The 19967-nt window shown below is 45.6% G+C and overlaps 1 protein-coding gene and 1 long non-coding RNA gene across 5 annotated transcripts in view; one reads left to right on the forward strand and one right to left on the reverse strand.

The window, feature by feature from the left end:
* The window catches only part of LOC140633247 (uncharacterized), a 37186-nt gene extending 18836 nt beyond the window's left edge, over window positions 1-18350 (forward strand). Inside the window, exons 3-5 of one of the 4 annotated variants that reach the window (XR_012030885.1) lie at window positions 3444-3673; window positions 4389-4543; window positions 17542-18350. This is a non-coding gene — a long non-coding RNA (uncharacterized lncRNA). Of the gene's footprint in view, window positions 1-3033; window positions 3200-3443; window positions 3674-4388; window positions 6621-17541 lie in introns of those variants that run through there. The other 3 variants (XR_012030884.1, XR_012030883.1, XR_012030886.1) reach the window with 3 other exon arrangements.
* The window catches only part of JCAD (junctional cadherin 5 associated), a 78734-nt gene extending 59284 nt beyond the window's left edge, over window positions 1-19450 (reverse strand). The window contains exon 1 of the mRNA XM_072825553.1: window positions 19337-19450. The gene's annotated coding sequence lies outside the window, so the exon portion shown is untranslated. The remainder of the gene's footprint in view (window positions 1-19336) is intronic.
* Between the last annotated feature and the right edge of the window lie 517 nt (window positions 19451-19967).

Consider the following 19967-nt stretch of genomic DNA (forward strand, 5'->3'; position numbering starts at 1 on the left):
TGCCTAGGTCTCTACCTCTCTCTCTATGTCTCTCATGAATAAATAAATAAAATGTTTAAAAAGAAAAAAGCTGTTTGATGCTTTTTTCCAACTGACAAAAGGTATCCTTGCTTTTTGACCATGGTCCTTCCCATGGCTCATACCTTGGATGAAGAGATGGGGATATCCACCTACCTTTTCCCAGCCAGTAAATCTGAACTCTTTTCTAATCTGAGGCATGTGATTTTAAAATGTTCATACTTTTTATAAACAAAGAAATTCAATCGACCCCATAAGTCAGAAATAGCTCTCTAAAGGGCATATTGCCATCTCTCGCTTTTTTTTTAAGGATACAGTAAATTTCTTAGTTTTTGGTGGAATTTTATGTCTCACTAAAGAACTCTGCTGTTCCCTGTCAGGAGAGCAGGGTGGGAACAGTGGACTGAAACCCAGACTTGGGCTCTGGAAACTTAGGCAGAAATCCTGGCTCTTCTGAACTAGGAATGTCTGTACAACGGAGGAAGCCCCATTCCCCATTGGTGACACAGAGTCACAGTCCAGGCTCTCCACCCCCATCTATGCTGTACTGCAGGCACAAGGCAAAGTGGTATGTAGAGTCTGGGAGGAACTGAACACAACTCAACACCTTCTTTCTCCTTCCTCCTGAACCTGCCAGTCAACATACACCATGTTAGTCACTCCTCAAGGCTGGTGGCCATGGGTGTTCAATAGCAACACTGTCTGTAGCCAAAAGCAGACCTAATTTAGGGGCCTGGTATTAAGCCCACTTGGCCAGTAGACTTGAAACCACGTTCTCCAATATCATTTTATCAGTAACGCAATCCCACACTAGACAGGTTCCAAATGTGAGAAGAGAAAACTCAGGGGTGTTTTTCCTTCATCCCTATTCAAAAAGACCTAGTATGGAACCAGGAACCTCACTGAACATGAGTAAATTTTTGCTTAACATTAATGAAGGCATGGCAGGGTGGATCTGGTGGGGAAAAAGCAAAGTAGCCTAAGTGTGGACATTATAAACAAACAGTATGAAGCAATTGATCCAGCTTCAAATACCCAAAGATAGATCATCAGTATCAGTGCAGAAAATCTTAGTATTTCTCCCCATGGGAAGTTTAGGATAAAATGGTCCCCCTTAGATGTGCGAGAACACAACACTGTTGTCAGTCTGTGGGTCTCAGCCAAAACTGAAGGAATCCTCTCTGCAGGCTTCCTGACTCCTTTGTTTACTTAGAGCAAGTGGCAAGATCTGCTAGCTCAGTGTTCAGGTTTTAAATCAAATAGTTTGGAAGAAAAAAAAAACAACAAATAGTTTGGAAGATAGTAAGATAAAGGCCTTGATTCAGTTTCTTCCTCTTAAAAAACAAAAACAAAAACAGTTCAAAAACACTGTGATTCAAAAGCAGGAACTAGACGAAGTCCATTTGGCTCCCAGGCCTTGAAATCTATCCCAATGAGGGAGGTGATGTATAAAAAGTAACTCTCGTTAACAGAAATCAAGAAGGGTTTTTTTCCCCCTCTTCAGAACAAATTTTAGAAGCCATGGGTGTCAGAAGGGCTCTGGTTCCTGAGCCTGTGGTTAGCATCTGTGATGGGTACAGTGCCCTGGAGAATGTTAGACTGGCCGCTAGACTGGGAGGCAAGAAACTGGATTTTCCTAAATCATCCCATGTCCTTGATAAGTCACTGTCCCCATCTGCATCAAAGTTTCCCCAACCGTGACATGAAGGGCTGGGCGGCTTTCTTCCTCTGGTGGTGAGGCTGGGCCTTCTGCCTCCAGCTGCCTCTCTGCCGCCAGCCGAGCGGAACCACAGCGGTATTGGGGAGCAGCTACCTGCGAGAGCGCAGGAGGGGCATCTGTCTCTCAGCATCTCGAATAGCACCTCTTCTCTCCCCGCTCCGTTTGGCTGCCCTATTTGGCAGCCACTTGCAAAACTACTGCTGTGCTTCCATCTGTCGAATCTCAGTGGAACACCAGGGAGAAGGGGTGTGAAATGTGGATGCTCCTTCCATATATATATATATATTTTTTTTTTTTTTTTAAGTTGCTGCTAATGGCTATCTAGGGACAGAAATGTTGGAAGACCTTTTTGGAAGTCCTTTCTGAAATACATTAAAAAAAAATCTAGAGTTCACTGGATGATCGTTTCATAGAATATAGGCTAGCCACCACCATTTTTGTAGCCAGTGACACCATCACCGTTCTGATTTATCCAAAAGAGAAGTCACTGTAGATGAGTTAATCACTTGGAATAGAGCAGCAGGTGCCAGCTGTCTAGCAAACAGCAAGACTTTCCTGTATTGGGGGGCTTTTAAAGTATACACACACACACACATCAACTCTGCTGTAAAAAAGTTATTTGCAAAATATGAAAACACAATTGTTTCAAAAATAAATTCAAAATGACTGGTTCATTTCATTACCAGTTACATTTGTGAAAATGATCAAAAGGATATCTGGGTCCTAGTAGTTAACATCAATGATCCATAACCTGGTTAAATTTTACCAACAACCAGAGAATAGGTTGATATTTTCCTTCTCAACCTAATAGGTAGTTATTTAAGTATTATCATCTTTAATTTAGGGGTTATTGGCCAAAAAGCTGCTAGTCCAGCAGTGTGATAAATGGTGTACTGTAGGTTCCTTTGTTTCCAAAGCCAATGACACTAAAAATACTCTAAGAATACATCAAGGTCCAGAACTCATCCTGGACACCACCTGCTTACTTGCTGATTGTTTGAGGAACTTTTTAGGAGAAATATTTGCACAAGGGATAGGCAGCCACAGAGGGATGGGTGGACAGAAAAGGGTTAAGGGAAGAGAGTGTGAACATTCTAGATCTTATCCTTGTCTACTTCTAAATCCCTTTCCATACTCTTTCAAAAGTCCTAACAGCTCATGAGAAGCAGGACCCTTGAAATTGAAAATCAAGTCGCTGTAGTACATCCGGGCCTCTGGGACATAGTTGTCCTCACCAGGCAGAAGGGTGGGCCATGATTAGCTCATTGTCTGTTAGCTTCTGCTCTAATTCACAGGTTATTGATGAATAAGATCCGGGGCATGAGAGGGAATTGGAGCTGGGCCAAGGCAGGATTGGAAATGGCAGCCTGGCTCAAAGAAGCCCTAGAGACCAGGGAGCACTGGCCTGGGCCCTCCCAGCCAGCCTGGGCCACGCTCATGAATCTCCTTTCAGGGCCACAGGTACCGATGCTTGCATTCATTTTCATGGGTAAACAAAGGCATTCAAACTGGAGGAGTAACAATATGGTGACTTAAGCCGACGAGTATATTTGTGAGAAGCTCTGCAATATGATTTCTGACAGTTGTTTGGCATAATTAAAAGATCACTAAACAGCACTAAGAAAAAACTTTTCAAAAATAAATGTGGATTCTGGATGAGATTCTAATGGCATAATGGAGTTTCTGTTTAAATTTATCTTTAAAGGAAGTTCCTGTCAGAAGGAGGGGGTGCTAACACATGGGAACTGACGTCAAATTTTCTCGGACGGGTGTAGGAGTTAAGAAGGTGGAAAGGCATATAAAACTATTCGAAATTTCCTCCTGATGGCAATCACCATATTCTAAACTCTATTCAAGTTCTCCTCAACCTCCTTTATGTCTAAAATCACAGGGTACATTTTCTATAAACCAGAGGGATCCTCTGGAAGGAGAAAGGTGAGTGGAGAGTGGAAACAGGGGTGAGGCAGGGAAGTGGGGAACGGGTTGCGGTATTTGGGGTTCCCAGTAGGGCATGGTGGCAGGAAGGGCCCAAGACGTGCATTTGCATGGTGGTGCTGAACCGCAGCTCCTGGCAGAGCAGGGCAGCTGGGAGCCGCCATGGTTGTCAAAACCACCACAACCAACCGTCACTCCCCATCCAACCCCCAAGCCCACAAACAGGAGCCGGGAGGCCACCCTGGGGGAAAGACACACCTGAGGGCTCTCCTCATGGACACCCGCATCCATGGCAAACATCCTGAGCAAAGGCCTCACCTCCGAGCACGAAGCCCAGCACTGTGTCACACAGCCCCCCACCCCCCGGGAATGGTCCAAAGTTTCTAGAAAGAAGCCTTTTCCTTCCTGGGGGCAGGATTAATAGCAGTGCCAGAGCTGGCATGTGGGTTGCTGGGCACTTGCAGCTCGACTGTTGTTGGTTTTGACTCTCTGTGAACATCCCCCAAAGCCTGTGATGTATAATAATTTGTCCTGCTGAGGCACTAGAACAGTCTGAGAGCAACTGTTTGGAGTGAGCCAAGCCATTGAGCTGGTGATGAGCTTAGGCTACTGCTTATTATCTACATTTCAACTCAGTTTCCCCCAGGTTTCTGCTCAGTAACTCTTGATGTTTTTGTTATTGTTGCTGTTTTCAAAGATTTATTTTTCATTTTAGGGACAGAGAAAGAGCACGCGCTGGAAGGGTGGTGGGAGAATCTCAAGCCGACTGCCCTGAGTGCATAGCCCCAGGCCACGCTCAATCTCATGACTCTGAGATCATGGCCTGAGTTGAAATCAAGAGTCTGATGCTCAATCAACTGTGCTACCCAGGTATCCCCAGAAAATAGACACTTTTGAGAAATTAAAAAATAATGGAAGGGACATACTATAGAAGGAATTCAACATCATACGTGCTGATATGCCAAGGTCCCAGATGTTAAGTCTACTGTACTTTCCAATTTTGTGATGTGAGAGGCCTGTGCTCTGATAAACATCCTGCGACCAAATGAGAAAAGGAATCTGCCTTGAGCAGAAACTAAGGTGTCACTCATGCAGGGCATGGTTTAAATGTGGACAAAACCTGCAGATGGTCTCCTAATTTCTCCATGTAGATCCCAATGGCCTGCCTATTCCAGGCTGACCTTCTGGTGCTGCTCACAAGCCCATTGTTGGCCACATCTGGACACCCACGTCAGTTTGGATCATTTGGAACTGGCAACTCCTTGAAATCGTTGGTGCAGACGAGCTGCCTGTGGAGAGGTGTCAGACGGACATAAGGCCCACAGCGGGTCCCGTCAGGACAGCAGAATGGAGAAAGGGACTGGGCAGGGTGCTGAGTCAACCAGGAATATCTGCGAGTAGGATTGCTCAGTGCTTTGCCTCCCTGGGTTCCTGCAAATACCTCCTGAACTCCAGGCCCTGGTGTGTGACCCTCTTGAATCATCAGGGCAGCACTCTGACGCTCGAAGTCTGGTGGCAGCAGGAGAGCTGGGAGGGACGGAGTATGGCTTAGGGATGCAGCAACTACTTGGAGTCAAGGCTCTTTAATAAGCATCTCGGAAGTAAGCTCCAAACTCGTCCCTTGTGTAGAATATTGTTTTATTGGCTATTACTTGCCCTAATTAGACCCTCGCCTGAGATCGTAGGTATCTGGTTAGAGAGGGAGGGGACTGACCTCATGCTATCTTTCATGGCACTTTGCTGGGCCCACAGGGACTCGGTGAGTGTCAGATGGTCCTGCCATGTGAAAGAGAAGAATGTGATACTGCTCTAAGGGTCACTATAGGATGTCATCAGGAAGTTACCTTCCTGCTTTGTCCCCACTCCTATTGAAGCCGAGGGGAAAACTCATAAAGTGTGGACGGGGGAGGGGCTGCTGAGAAAAATGGAACATATTGGGACACATCAGACCACCAGGTGCCGTGAGGTTGCTATCACTGCCTTAGAAGCTCTATAGAATATTCGTCTTCTGGTTGAAGGCCCGGGAGGTTTGCTGCTGCCTGCGCCCTCCCTTCATGCCGTCTTGGGGGAGGTGGCTGGTGGTCTTACAGAAAGAAATTGGTCTTCTTCCCTCTGTAAGCTAACGCGCCATCCTGGCCTTCGTGAAGGCCCACCCACTCCTACCTTCTTGTCTTGCCCACGCATCGCAGATTTAGCCTGCCCGTTCTCTCCTTTTCATTATCTAGTCTCTTGCATGAATTTCTCTCCCCCTGATCTTACTGAGGTGTGGGGTAGTTTCCCATCTTTTCCTCCACCCACACTCTGTCTGAAAATCAGCCTCCAGAGTCCCTCACTCAGGAATGCAAAGGAGAACATCCAGTTCTCAGCAGAGAGATGTTGCATCCAAACTGTCGGAGGAGGATGTTGGACCCAGTGGTTCAGACTTCAGTCCGGCTGAGTTCAGGCTGGTGCATCGTAAAACCGTGGTGGAATGCTGAGTAGCCTCTGATCAGTTCATCCTCTTCCCTAGTATTCCGTGTGGCCTTGGGACAAACTTCATGTCCATTCTTTGTGAACTCTGTGTCCTTCCGTGGTCCATGCTCTCATTTTCTCTCTCCTGCCTCAAACTTACAGTTCCCAGCATTGCCTGATGGATGAACACGTGACTCTCATCTCTTAAAGTTATTACCTGATCCTGGATCTATTTCTCCACTTCTAGTTCAGTATTGCTGATAGATATTTACTAATCAATTATTAAAGCTGATTCTGTCCCTTAGTGAACCGTGGTTTATAAAACCATCATCGTGGGGATCCCTGGGTGGCTCAGTGGTTTAGTGCCTGCCTTCAGCCCAGAGTGTGATCCTGGAGTCCCAGGATCGAGTCCCATATCAGACTCCCTGCATGGAGCCTGCTTCTCTCTCTGCCTCTCTCTCTCCCTCTCTCTCTCTCATGAATAAATAAATAAAAATATTTTAAAAAAAGTAAAACCATCATTGCATATTAATTCCTGGGCAAGCCTCCCCAGTGGCCCTGTAATGGGTGCCTGTGTCCTAGGCACTTTGTCTGTATTGCTCAGCACTAGCCATTACCTATAGCCTGCTCCTAGCTTGTCCTGTCTCTAAGCTTGCACCCCCACCCAGCCTACCCTAACTTGGAATTTGGGGTTGAAAGTATACACTTGGTACTCAAATCTTTTGCATGTCCTATGTCCTCATATGGTAACATTTATCTTGTTTTGCTTTCATTATTTGCTGACCCCTGGCCCTCCCAGGCCAGACCACAGACCCCTCTTGGGCAAGGACTGTATCTCACTCATCCTTGGATCCTAAGTGCCCGACACAAGACAGGTACTCAGAAAATATTTTGAGCCACTTGGGTTAGCAGTTGAGGTCTTCTAAGGGAAAGACCTTATAGAATTCAAAAGGCCCAGCCTTGCCACAGCCAGTACTTTTTCCCAGAAGCAGTGGTGATGACAAATGACCAAATTAGCAAAAGATAGGCTGTTCACATTCATCCCAGAGAATTGTTTTGCAGGTTTGTTTGTGTCTATTTGCTTATTTGTTCACTTTTAAATAAAGTAGAACTTCTCTCTGAAACTCATGTCGAGTCAGCTGACTACAATAGTCAGAAAAAAAAAAATGCTGTGTTCCACTTTTTTTCCTCACTGTCAGTAAAAGCCAAGGTTTAGTGCAGGCAAGTCATACAATCACCTGAGGAGCTACAATGAGGAGAAGCTTCCAGAAAGATTCGAGTACCCTGGACCATAAAGGCTTCCTTTGCCTGTCACTCTGCCTTGGTGTGTGCATTTTCCTAACCCACCTCCCAGGAGACTGGGGAGCATGCACCTGAGAGCAGAGCCGTGGGGGCATACAAGTCACAGCAGCTTAGGGACGAATCCCCATCTCCCTGAACCTGTCTCCTCACCTTTTCGATGAGAATGCTGCCTATCCTACAGTGTCGTCACAGGGATTAGTGATCCTGTAGATGTGTCATTATGATCATTATGATTGTGATGATTATGGAAACCTCTGGGCATAGACCATATTCTCAAGCTGACACATACTGAAAATCAAGGCATCTCTAATGCATTATTCATCACACCTTGACATGACTTTTCTATAACATTCAACCAGAGTATCTTCGATCTCTTTCTTTCTCATTTGCTATTCTGAGCTCAGAACATAGGATAACTAGCTCATCAGTTCAACAAGCTGGTTTTTTTTTTTTTTTTTTTTTTGCATTTGCTTGTGCCAAGATCTCAGGTTCCTGAATGTACCTTGTTTCCTGAGGTTGAAGGTATAAACTGATGGAGGCTCAGGTGGTGTCATGGAATTTCTCAAATAGATCATTAAGGCTGCATGGCATGTATGCAACGTGTGTCTATTTGGAGACACTGTTGGAAGGTGAAGCGAGCAAGAGCTCCGATTTTTCCAGGGAGCAACTGTAGAATTTTAATGAGCTTTGAGTCCATTTCTCTGCTGGAAATAGCAGATCTCTAAGCATTTCTTCAATAGCATTACAGTAATTATAACAATTCTGAAAGGAATAATTTACGGGGTGTATTTTTGTAAGCTCGGAGAAATAAGAAAGGCCACATCCGCTTCTTCATTTGGTAAATGCCTAGAGTCACCATCAGATAGATGTTTAAAAATATTAATGACAATAGTGTAGATGATTTGGTTCACGATCTCCACCAACATCTTGAGACAGTACTGCCTAATTCAACTTTCTGCGATAAAGAAGTGTTTGGATTTGAGCTGTCTTGTATGGTGGCCGCTGGCTACATGTGGCCATCGAGCACTTGAAATGTGGTTAATGAGACTGAGGCCTGAATTCTGAACTTTATTCAGTGTTAACTCATTAAATTTAAATAGCTGCATGGGCATTGGCTACCATACTGTACAGCGCAGCCCTAAGGCATCAACTGAAGCCCACTCCAGCCACCCTGAGGTTTAGAGCATCAGTGCACATAGTGGGGGGTACCCAAAATGCACCTGGAGAGCCACGAAGCCCATGTACTCAGGCTGAACTGAAGCCTCCTGATTTGATTCTCTGATTATTCTTTCCACAACAGACCAGGGCATTCAACTAGAGAGAGAGGCAGACACAATGGCAGCAACTGGAATGAAAAAGGTTGAACACAGACTAGGACTCAAAGAGAAAAACTGTCTAGGATAACTGAGCATAAGGACAAGTAGCTTTTATACCTCAAAAGTACAGTCTTTGATGCATTGCACCATCAAAAGAATGTTAAGTGTTCAGGGACATGAGCCTCAGAAAGGAGAGAAAATGAGCAAGCCTCATCTAAGACCTTTGTCCATCAAAGGCAGGAAAGATGTAGACACCCTGGCACACAAATGGTGACTTTTGGTTATCTGAAGAGTCCAGCTACTGGGTGCATCTCATTCCTCCCATTAAGGAAGAAATTGTAGTTCCCTGTGATGTCCTCCTGCCCTTGGGATGAAACCCTGGACAATGACCATGACTCCCTGGGCTCCTGGATGTGGCTTTGTTGGCCCCTCCCACCTCACCTCATCCCAGCCTCCTGACTCCTTGTTCTCCAGCACCTTCTGTTTCCTGAAGGTGCTATGAGCCTTCCTCCATAGGGCTTTGCATGTGATGTTCCCTCAAGAAGGATTCTTTCGCCCAAACTCCTTCTTCTCCCCACTCCAGATCCTGGTTCACATACTACTACTTGGAAAGCCTGCTTACACCTTCACACCTCCACCTCCTTCCCAGCCCAAGAAGACATGGCTCCTTGGTTATCATGCTTCCATCTGATCTCCTTTGCCTGGAACACCTACTTGAGCATATATATTCATCAGGGAGATTATATGACTTATTCACTTGTAAACTCTAAGAAGCAGGGATTGTGTTTCGTCTGATTCATCCACATTTGTTGTATCCCCAGTAGCCAGCTGATGCTTAATAAATGCTAAATGAAAGAATGAATGAATTCTGGTTTCTTGGTTAGCTTTTTTTGTGTGACAGGTGTCCTCCAATTCCTAACACATTTACATCTTTTTTTATAAAGTCTCTAGTCTCTGGAATGACTCATCTCTTTACCCGCCATGCCAAAGTTCTTCCGGTCCATAACTTTTTGCCATGCAATCTCCAGCCTAAATATTCCACCCACCACTCTGTTATTTGCTCCACTTACTACCTTCGCCCCCGAAGCTTCCCATTTCCTTTAGACAGTTGGCTCTCGTGCTGGCAAGCTGAACTGCATCTGTGCTGCTTTCCTTAACGGTGCATTTTCTTGATTTTTTTCCCTCCCACTGTTTCCTTCATTTGATTTCACTGATAGCCTCTGAACTCCCTGTTTGCAGTCTTCCTGCCAGGAGAGCTGCGTTGTCTTTTGGGATTTTTAGTTCCTCCTCCACCCGACTTTTTCTATTATTTCTTCCATAGACTTCCTCTTCAATTTCCAACCTGCCTACTTTTTATTCTTGTCCTTCACAGTATTAAAAACTGAAGAAGATGAAATCTACAGTTATCCCCCATTCTTCTTATTCCTTGCCTTCGTAATGTAAAACGACAATATGAAAGAAAGGTCTCAGATAATCATTTCCAGAACCTTCAGGGAAATCCTATCTTCCCATTTTTTGTCTCATTCCAGTCCCTCCCCCCACCACACACACACACACACACATCAGGGGTAAAAACAAACCAACCAACAAACAAAACTTCCAGTAGTCCTAACCATCCCCTCCCAAAACCCAATCAACTTCAGGCCTCATTCTCTTTTTCCAAATTAGCTTCTTTCACTGGTTAAATCATTTTCTCTATCTCATAGAGTTTATTTAGTACCAAATTCTTTTTTTTTTTTAAGATTTTGTTTATTTATTCATGAGAGACACAGAGAGAGGCAGAGGCACAGGCAGAAGGAGAAGCAGGCTCCCTGTGGGGGGGATCAAGTCCCAGGACCCAGGAATCACAACTTGAGGCGAAGGCAGACTCTCAACCACTGAGCCACTCAGGCATTCCCCAAATTCTTGATATAAATTTCAATTGTCTTTAGCAAGTATTTATTGAGCATCTACTATGCTCCAGGCACTGTGCTAAGGAAACAGTAATGAATAAAATGGAGGAAATCCCTATCTTCATGGAGAATACGTTTTACAAAGAGAAGTATAATACACATGAGCATAAAATAATTTTACATAGTGAGAAGACCAACAAATAATGTTACATGGTCATTGCTACATACAATGATAAAATGTCTGAATTTGTAGCTCGTAACCCACAGGAGTGTGACAATTAAGTGAGCTTATATGTTCATAATGTAGAGAGGAGGATTCATTACTCGGTGGAACCTGTGGCTTTGTTTTTTTTTTTTTTAAGATTTTATTTATTTATTCATGAGAATACACAGAGAGGAGAGAGAGAGAGACAGAGAGAGAGGCAGAGACACAGGCAGAGGGAGAAGCAGGCTCCATGCAGGGAGCCTGACATGGGACTCGATCTCAGGTCTCCAGGATCACACCCTGGACGGAAGGCGGCGCTAAACTCCTGAGCCACCCGGGCTGCCTTGTGGCTTTGTTTTTAAGCACAGCCTCCTGCCATAAATGTATTTAAAATTATTAGTGTTCTTATTATTGTTATTAGGTGAAAGGAAAGATTATCCACTCATTCAATTAAGTGATATTTATGGGGTGTTTGCTGTGGGCAAGGTACTCACATGCTTGTGAAATGGTACAATGGAGAAGAGAAAAACTGCCACATGATGACTTCAAAAGCAGGACTGAAATAATGAGCCAAGTCCACTGTGGCCCCTAATGGGGAAAAGCCAACTGGGCCGGGGGCCAGCCAGCACACTACCCTTCAGACCACTCTTGGTGACTCACCTCCTGCCTAGTGAACTTCTTGTGGCTCTAGATGGCAGAGCCCTGGTTATGCTCTTGCCATAATATTTAGAGGTGTATGGGAAGGGTAGGAAGGCCTGTAACTCAGATTCATAGACCCAGAGTTGGAAGGAACTTCACATGTCATTTGTCTATTTCACAGATAAGGGATATATATATTTATAAGCATATATTTATATTTATAAATATAAATATAAATTATATTTTTATTTTTAAATATATTTATATATTATATAATATACAAATATATTTATATATTTATTACTACATTAGATATTATTTATATTTATTTACGAATATATATATATTTTAAAGATTTTGTTTTACTTATTCATGAGAGACACAGAGAAAGAGAGGCAGAGACACAGGCAGAGGGAGAAGCAGTCTCCATGCAGGGAGCCCGATGCGGGACTCGATCCCCGGGGTCTCCAGGATCACACCCTGGGCCGAAGGCAGCGCTAAACCGCTGAGCCACTGGGACTGCCCATATCTTTATATATTAAAAATATTTTATATATTTTAATTAATATGTAAATCACACGCGTATACACATGTCTACATACACAGACTTAAATATTCAGTTCTTTGGATCCCAAACAAGCTGCTTCTCTACTGTTACTGGAATGATCTAGAACTAGAGCATCTTTTTTTTTTTTTTTTTTTTTTTTTTTTTGAGCATCAACTTTTTGATTCAATTCAGCCAACGTTTTTTGCTGTTCGGTTATGTGCAAAACAGCTTGCAAAGTATGATAGGAGGCATGAAAATGAGCATGATCTTGTTCCAGATTTCAAGGAGCCTGCTGTATCACACAGGAGATAGCAATTCAGAGTGAGCCCGGTTGGTGCTACAGTCAAGGCGCAAAGTATCACGGAAATGCACCAAAAAAATCTAACTCCAGCTTGACTGGCTCCCATCAGAACTAGTGCGCAGACAGAGCTGGGGAGGAAAGGGCACCAGGGATGGGGCGACCAGGAGGGAACTCACAGAGGCCCTGGAGCATAGGACTCGTTCCAGAAAGGGCTGTGACTTTAGGAGTGCTGGAGCGTTGGGCTCCCCGGGCTGGAGAGGGTTGCTAGTGGGAAGGGAGAGTGACACAGCTTCCAGAGAAGCTCCCCCACCCCACCCCACCCCGTGGCACGCTGTAGGGGTTTGCACTTGATTCCATCCCAGGCTTTGAGTGGAGGAGTAACTTCCTCAGAGCTGTGCTTTCTGACTAAACTCACAGGAGGGGAGAGAGAGGCAGGCTGAGGGTGGCTGAAAGACGGCAGCTCATTCGGTTACTCACTGTTACCTGTGATAATAATAGTTAACATTGATTGAATGCGCTAAGAGCTTTGCATACATTAGCTTCCTTCACTGTCATAACATTCCTGAAGTCTAGGAGCTTTTATTATTTTGATTTTACAGATCAGGAAACTGAAGCTTAGGGAAGTTAATGTGCTAGAATAAGAGGCAGATTGGAGAACCAACCAAGTAGATTCTATTTCTAAATCCACCCTCTGAAGGGTGGTGCTATGTTGCCCTGGATTGCTAACTCCAGTTGGCGATGATTTTGTTGAGGAGTACCCAGGGGAGAGGTGAAAATAATTTTTAGACTCTCTTTTATGGCTGGTATCAAAAAGGATGACAAGAAGACAAAAGCTGAGCTTCACTATGCTTATCACCAGCCCCGTATTGTGGGTGACATTTAACCCCTAAGGGGCTCCTTCTGCCAACTTTCTGGCCCAATTCTTCACCTTCAGGTTGTATGTGCTGAAATCATAAATACAGTTTTAATAAGAAAAGTAAGAATCAGGAAGGTAAGACTATTATAAAATAATTCATATAATACTTTTTGAAGCCCGTGGGGTGGTTGTTTTATGTTAATCACCTGCCATTATAAATTAACAATGGCATTAATTGATACTACTGCTCTGGATAAATATAAAAGATTAAAGGCTGATTTTTTACAATTTATGTGCAGAAGTCCACAGTGGTGGTTTTACATTTTATCTCCTGAAGTGGCTCAGGCCCAGCATTCACCCAAATATGATGATCCTTCCACTCACTTACATCCTAGTGGCAACATCCAGGAAGGGAACACATCACTCCTTTAGGACAAAGCATCCCATGACACTAAGACCCCAGCCGGTATTTCTATTCCAACACAATTCCAGAACATTGAAAACCATTATTACAGATGATGTGTTAGACATCTTCTCTTATTTTAAACAGATGTTTTACAACACGGAAGGGTGCATCCTGTAAAAGCAGTGTATTCTGTACAATTTGGTCACTGTGAAGCCTGCAATAGCACAAAGGGTTAATTTGGATAAACACTTTGGACCCTGTGGATCTTTGAGCTTGGATGACATGCATGGTGCCCATTCTCCCATTTAATTTCTCAGTTATTATCCTCCTGGCTGGACATGCTAGGGAGGTGGCCCCCAACTCAAATGTAGGGAGGCCAGAGCTATGTGCAAGGATCCCTCCACGTTGACACCCCCCCCCCCGCCCCCGCACAGTGGGTTTCTGTGCACTTCTCTTCTGTGGTCTCTTTTCATCTCCATGGCAGCCCTAACTCTTTATTAAGACTTGAGAACAGGGACAGGGTCTTGTATCTTTCTCCCAGTGGGACTTTTGACTGGCTTTTTGGTGAGCTTACACAAATATTTGTTAGATGAATAAGTCTTTAAATTAATGAACAATTGACTGAAATTGGAAAATGGTATCATCCAAGGACATCAGTCCTGAAGCCCCATCATTTCAGAATGAAGACAGAACTCTTATTTGCTTTTTAATTACATAAGGGACAACTTCCTGAAAAGTTTAAAAATGTTGGGCAGTACTGTCTAATGAAATATGTACCCTATCCTGGTAGGTTCCTCTACTGCCTGGGACATCTTGGTAGGTTATGTTCCAGAAAAATGTCAAGAGCCCTGTTTTGTGCCAAGAATAGCTGCATAGGGGGTGGCTGTCGTGGGGTGTCAGTACAGTGTAGTTAGCTTTCAGAAGTTTCTTCTCTATTCGGGCTTGGAGCCGGAACAGGATAAGCATCCAGCCTTATGATTAGTGAACACTGCTTTACAATGGAGAGATGATAATTTTATCAGCAAGACTCTAGGCATGGAACAATATTATACACTCCAAGTGGGAGGCTCACAGGACAAGGTGTGCCATCGTCCCCAGAATTCAGTTCCTCAGGGAGGGATGATGGCAGGGATCATCCCCTCCTTGGAGTTTCCATGGAGTCCATGAGAGGAGATTTCTGCCACTAAATGTTCTTCCCCAAGTCAGAGTTTTCCATCCTGGGTAATAAGTGCCTTCTTCATAAATACATGACAGCCTACATTTTGATGGAAGAAAAACCTCCCATATCCTCAACGTTAAAAAAAAGGAAATTAGCTTGCACATGCTTTGGGCAAGTTCCCATAAACCTGCTCCCCATCAAACACTTTGGGAGTAGATATTTTTTCACTGAATCTGGGTGCGCTGAGCGTGGAGTCCTTGGCCCAGCCGGGTCGGCTGAATGCACAAACCAGAGCTGTCGACAGAGGACCTCAGAGCTGCTCTCCCACTATCCTCCAGGGCCCGAGCATCTTCATTCTTCCCCAGGCTGCTGCCTCTCTCACATGCCCTTGTGCTCAGGGATCTTTAGATACTTCGTTGTTTGCACTGAAATCATGCTCTACCAGGGCTCTGCTGAGTGCAGAGAACACCCATGGGCCCAGCACAGCTTTGCTCCGCGGGACAGGAAGACTTCCTATCTCAGGAGCATCCTTCCAAACTCTCCAAATGAAAGTCTGGACTTGACTCATTAATAACCTTTCACCTGGAAGGTCCTGGGCTGCAGGTTATCAGGTGAGGCTAGTTAGGGTGTTTGAGGAGCCTGCGGGGGAGAGGGAGCAGGGAAAGAAGGTGGACCCCCAGGTCAATTGCCAAATCTCTGTTCCCCACTTTCTTGCTTCTGAACAGGTGGCAAGTATTCTGGAATACCAACCCCTCACTGCTTCCTCTTCTTCCTCACGGCCTCCCTGCCCCACCCTGCTTCCCTTTGTGGGTGCTCCCTCATCTGTGTCCTACCTCCCCCTCCTTTCCCCTCTCCCACCCTGACCCTCTCCCCATGCCCTGCCCCCTGCCCCCCTTTCCGTTGCTCCCCGCCTTCTACCCATCCTCACCATAGCAACACTAACGTGTTTGCCCTCCCTTTCTGCGCCTCTCTCCCCTCTCTCTGAAGCTCCATCCATTCTCCGAGTTTCACTGATACCCGGGATCCTTGGAGCCAGGATCTCTATTCCCTCCTCAAGTCCTCCTCTCCCCTTCCAGCGCCAGGGCTGTGTCTGCCTCCAAGAACGCATGGGCACAACCCTGCTCTTCTCAAACTCCATGTAAAGCAAGCCTCCCTGCTCCCAGAGACTCTCCAACTGCCTTTCACCATTAATGGTGTCACCGATTTCCCAGGCTCCCAAGTTCAAAATTTGAAGTTACCTTGATTGACACATCAGCCAGTCATCTAGTTTGATTTTTCCTGAAATCCCCCCCTCCTATGTATTCCTCCCACGCTGATCTCCTTGCTGCTTGCTGCCTTAGCTCTGGTTCTTGTGACCTCAAACCTAGATTATCTCTGAAACAACTGGGCTGCTCCCACTTCTCTCCCCACCATCCAAGGGCTGGCAAGGGCACTGTCGCCCTGACAACCTGGGCTGGTGGGGGGTGGGGGGTGGGGGGGTTGGTGGGGGAGCACAATCAGGACTTACTGGGGACCAGCTGTGGCTCTGCCCTCACTGTGCTGCCCCTCTGCTGACCCACCGGCAGGGAGGAGAGGCCCCAGGCCCGGGGCTGGGAACAATAGCCATAATTTGATCTTCAGTAATTCTGCAAATCCATACCCAGTCCCTGCAATACCCAAGCCTACCCCAGGTACTGAGATACAAGAATGAACAAAGCAGAGAAGTCCCTGCCTCATGGAGATTACTCGGTCCCAGGAGAGGCAGAAAGTAAATAAACATGTAATGTGACAGGTGGTAAATCATAGGACGTATGTATCAAGAATAGAGCCAAGGGGCACCAGGGTGGCTCAGGGATGGAGCCGTTTTCTGGCTCCCTGTTCAGCGAGGGGCCTGCTTCTCCCTCTCCCTCTGTCCCTCCTGCCACTTGTACTCTTTCTCTCTCTCAAATAAATAAATAGAATCTTAAAAAAAAAAAGAATAGAGACAAATAAGGGAAATAAAAAGTGAATGGGACAAATGGCCCACAAACACATGAAAAAAATGCTCGATGTCATAATGGAAAGGCAAATCAAAACCACAACAACATAGCACTTCACACCCACCAGAGCGGCTACAATCAAATGAAAATAGAAAGAAACCAATATTGGTGAGGATGTGAAGACACTGAAGCCCTCATACACGATGGTGGGAACGTGAGATGGTGCAGCTGCTGTGGAGCACAGTTTGGCAGTTCCTCACAAAGCTTAATGGAGAGTTACCACAGGACCTAGCAATTCCACTCCTACACGTTCACCCCCAAGAATTGAAAACAGGTGTTCAAACAGAACTGTGCCCATGAATGTCACAGCTGCACTGTTCATGGTAGCCAAAAGGTGGGAACCTCTCAAATGTCCATCCGTGATGAGTGGGCGAGCAAAATGTGATGCTTGCACCCAGTGAAATATCCTCAGCCATAAGGAATGAAGTGCTGATTAATGCTACATCCAAGATGAACCTTAAACCATGATGCTAAGAGGAAGAAGCCATCTACGAGAGGCCATATACTGTATGATTCTGTCCAGATGGAACGTCCAGAATAAGCAAATCTATAGAGATAGGAAATGGATTGGTGGGTTGGTCCTCAGAGCCTGGGGGTGCTAGGGAAGCGGGGACCAGATATCAGATTTAAAGGGTACATGATGATGGAAACGTTCTCTGGAACTAGATGATGGTCATGGTTGCACCGTGTTGTGAATGTACTAAATACCACTTAATTGTGCATTTTTAAAATGGTTCCAAATTAAATTTTATGTTACGTCTGTTTTACCACAACAGGAAGCAAATGGCAGTGGTCACAGGTGCTCCTCTGATAGGAGAGTCCAGGAAGCCTCTCCTATGAGGGCAGAAGCCTCTCTGCAACCTGAGGCAGGAAGGTGTGAGCCCTGCACTCACCAGGAAAGGCAGGGAGAGGCACAGCCTGCAGACGGCTCTGAGCACTGTGGCTGGTGATTCGACCCCCTTCCTTGTCTCACCCCCCAGGCCAACAGCACCATGCTCCTCCAGTGCCCAACACCTCTGGCTCTCAGCATCCAGCACTTCCCTGCAGCCCCCCATTGCCACCGCGCCGACCCTCCTCCCTTGCCCCTTGCCCACAGAACTGCCCCTTCTGGCCATTTGTAGGCTGGACAACTGTTTGGGGCCCAGCACACAGACCCCTTCTCCTGGGGCACATGTTCTGATACCTGCCAGAGCATGAGCACTGAGACTTGGAGCAGAGAGTCTACTGCGTATAAGCCACGTGAGGCTGGGTACTCGTCCCTTCTCTGGGCTTCAGTTTCCTGCCCTGTATGTAACATAAGGGCTATTGAGAGAATAATAAAACGACACAACTGCAAAGTGCTGAACTTAGTACCTGGTGAGGGGTGAGCTCTCAGGAATGGCAGCCCTGTCATCACCTCAATGTCTCCTATAATCTGAAGTTCGAAATTTAGCACTTCGTTTCGGACTGATTGTGTTGGGTCATTATTTACTGTACGGAGGAGTCAAAATACATGACAGACATCGTGACAGTACTTATCTTCCCCCAACCCTGGTGACTATTCCAATACAGAGCATGTGGATCGAATAAATGTTTGGTGACCGATGATTGATTGATTGAGTGATTGATTTGTCTCTATCATCTAATAGGAATAGAACTTTCTTCAAACTAAGACATAAAGGGAAACGTGATGTGGGGAGAGGGGAAGATAGAAAAGGAGGGAGAGAGAGAGAGACACACACACACAGAGGGACAGTGAGGGAGGGAGAAAATCTGCAAGTGAACAAACACCTTTTACGAATAACCTTTTACAAATAGATGAAAGACAAATCCTCAATGTTCTATCCCTGGAGAAAGGTATGAGTTGAAATGTATTTAAAAATGAGATCGAAGGGGCGCCTGGGTGGCTCAGTGGTTGAGCATCTGCCTCTGCTCAGGTCGTGATCCCAGGGTCTGGGATCGAGTCCCACATCAGGCTCCCTGCATGGAGCCTGCTTCTCCCTCTGTGTCTCTGCCTCTCTCTCTTTGTGTCTCTCATGAATAGGTAAATAAATTCATTTTTTAAAAATGAGATAATACAGCTACATTTCCCAACAATTTAGAAGTGGGAGACAGACACAGGTAAGGGTGGCACCCAACTGCTTGAGGAGAAAGCAGCGGGGGAAGGATAATCTGTTTGTTGTATCGGGTAAGATGTGATGCCCAGATCAGACTGGGCTCCCCCACCCCTTGCCCCTGTCACGTGACCTACCTCCAGCCACTGCCCCACGTGAAGGAGACCAACCCAACCACTGTTTCCTATTTTTACCACCTCCACAAACCCAAAGGTGGTTTGCTGCTCCGCCAAGGAGACGCATCTGTTCCCCCAAAGCCCCAGCCCGTTCTCTGCCAACAGAGAATTGCCAGTGCAGTTTTCTTTCCGTGCAATTCTGGGGTCAGACTTTATTCCCCTTTCAGAGAAGCAGACACAAGCCCCGTTCAAGAGTAAAAAGCTACCAAGCAGCTGGCTTCCTCTAATGCGTGCAGATGCAATTTTCTTAATCATTTCTTTTCCCCTAACAAACCAATGCAAAAGAAAAAGAAGCTGTTTACCTGCAGATCCCTGATTTCTTCTCGAGACGCTAACACTGGGTATTGAGAAGCAACTCAAAAGCACCTTCTGAGACTTCCTTAAATCCCCAATCTGCTTCTGGGAGCAGCTCTAAGTTTGAGCTGTGAATAGAGGCTGTGTGTTATTTTAACCACAAGGTTTCTAGTCAGTAGGGAGGAGAGATGGAAATGAGGTACGTTGGCAAGCAGAAGCACCATCCACCTCGGGTGAAATGAGCTCGCTGATCTGATGTGAGAGCTTGGGGACAACTGGAAGAACCCTCAAACCCACTTTTCCTAAACTAGAGGTTAAATAGCTGTGGAAATTCCAAATGAGTAAGATAAGACACTTCTGGTCTTTTCTTTAAAAAAGCCATGTTGGTATGCCCTGTCTGATACTGTCTGAGGGGAAGCCCTGCACAGAGCTGGCCGGAGCGGGGGGCGGGCAGGGGGCCAAGGCCTCGGCTAGAGGCAGAGACACCTGGAGACAGCTTTGCTCCACACAAAAAAGAAGGAGTCTTCCAGTGGTTAAAAAGTATAGAATGTCAAAGGAGACTGGCCAAGTCACATCTTTTGTATAAAAACATAACCAGTGTCTGGACACCTGGGTGGCTCAGCAGTTGAGCATTTGCCT

This window comes from Canis lupus, chromosome 5 (assembly GCF_048164855.1).
Source record: "Canis lupus baileyi chromosome 5, mCanLup2.hap1, whole genome shotgun sequence".
Classification (NCBI taxonomy): domain Eukaryota; kingdom Metazoa; phylum Chordata; class Mammalia; order Carnivora; family Canidae; genus Canis; species Canis lupus.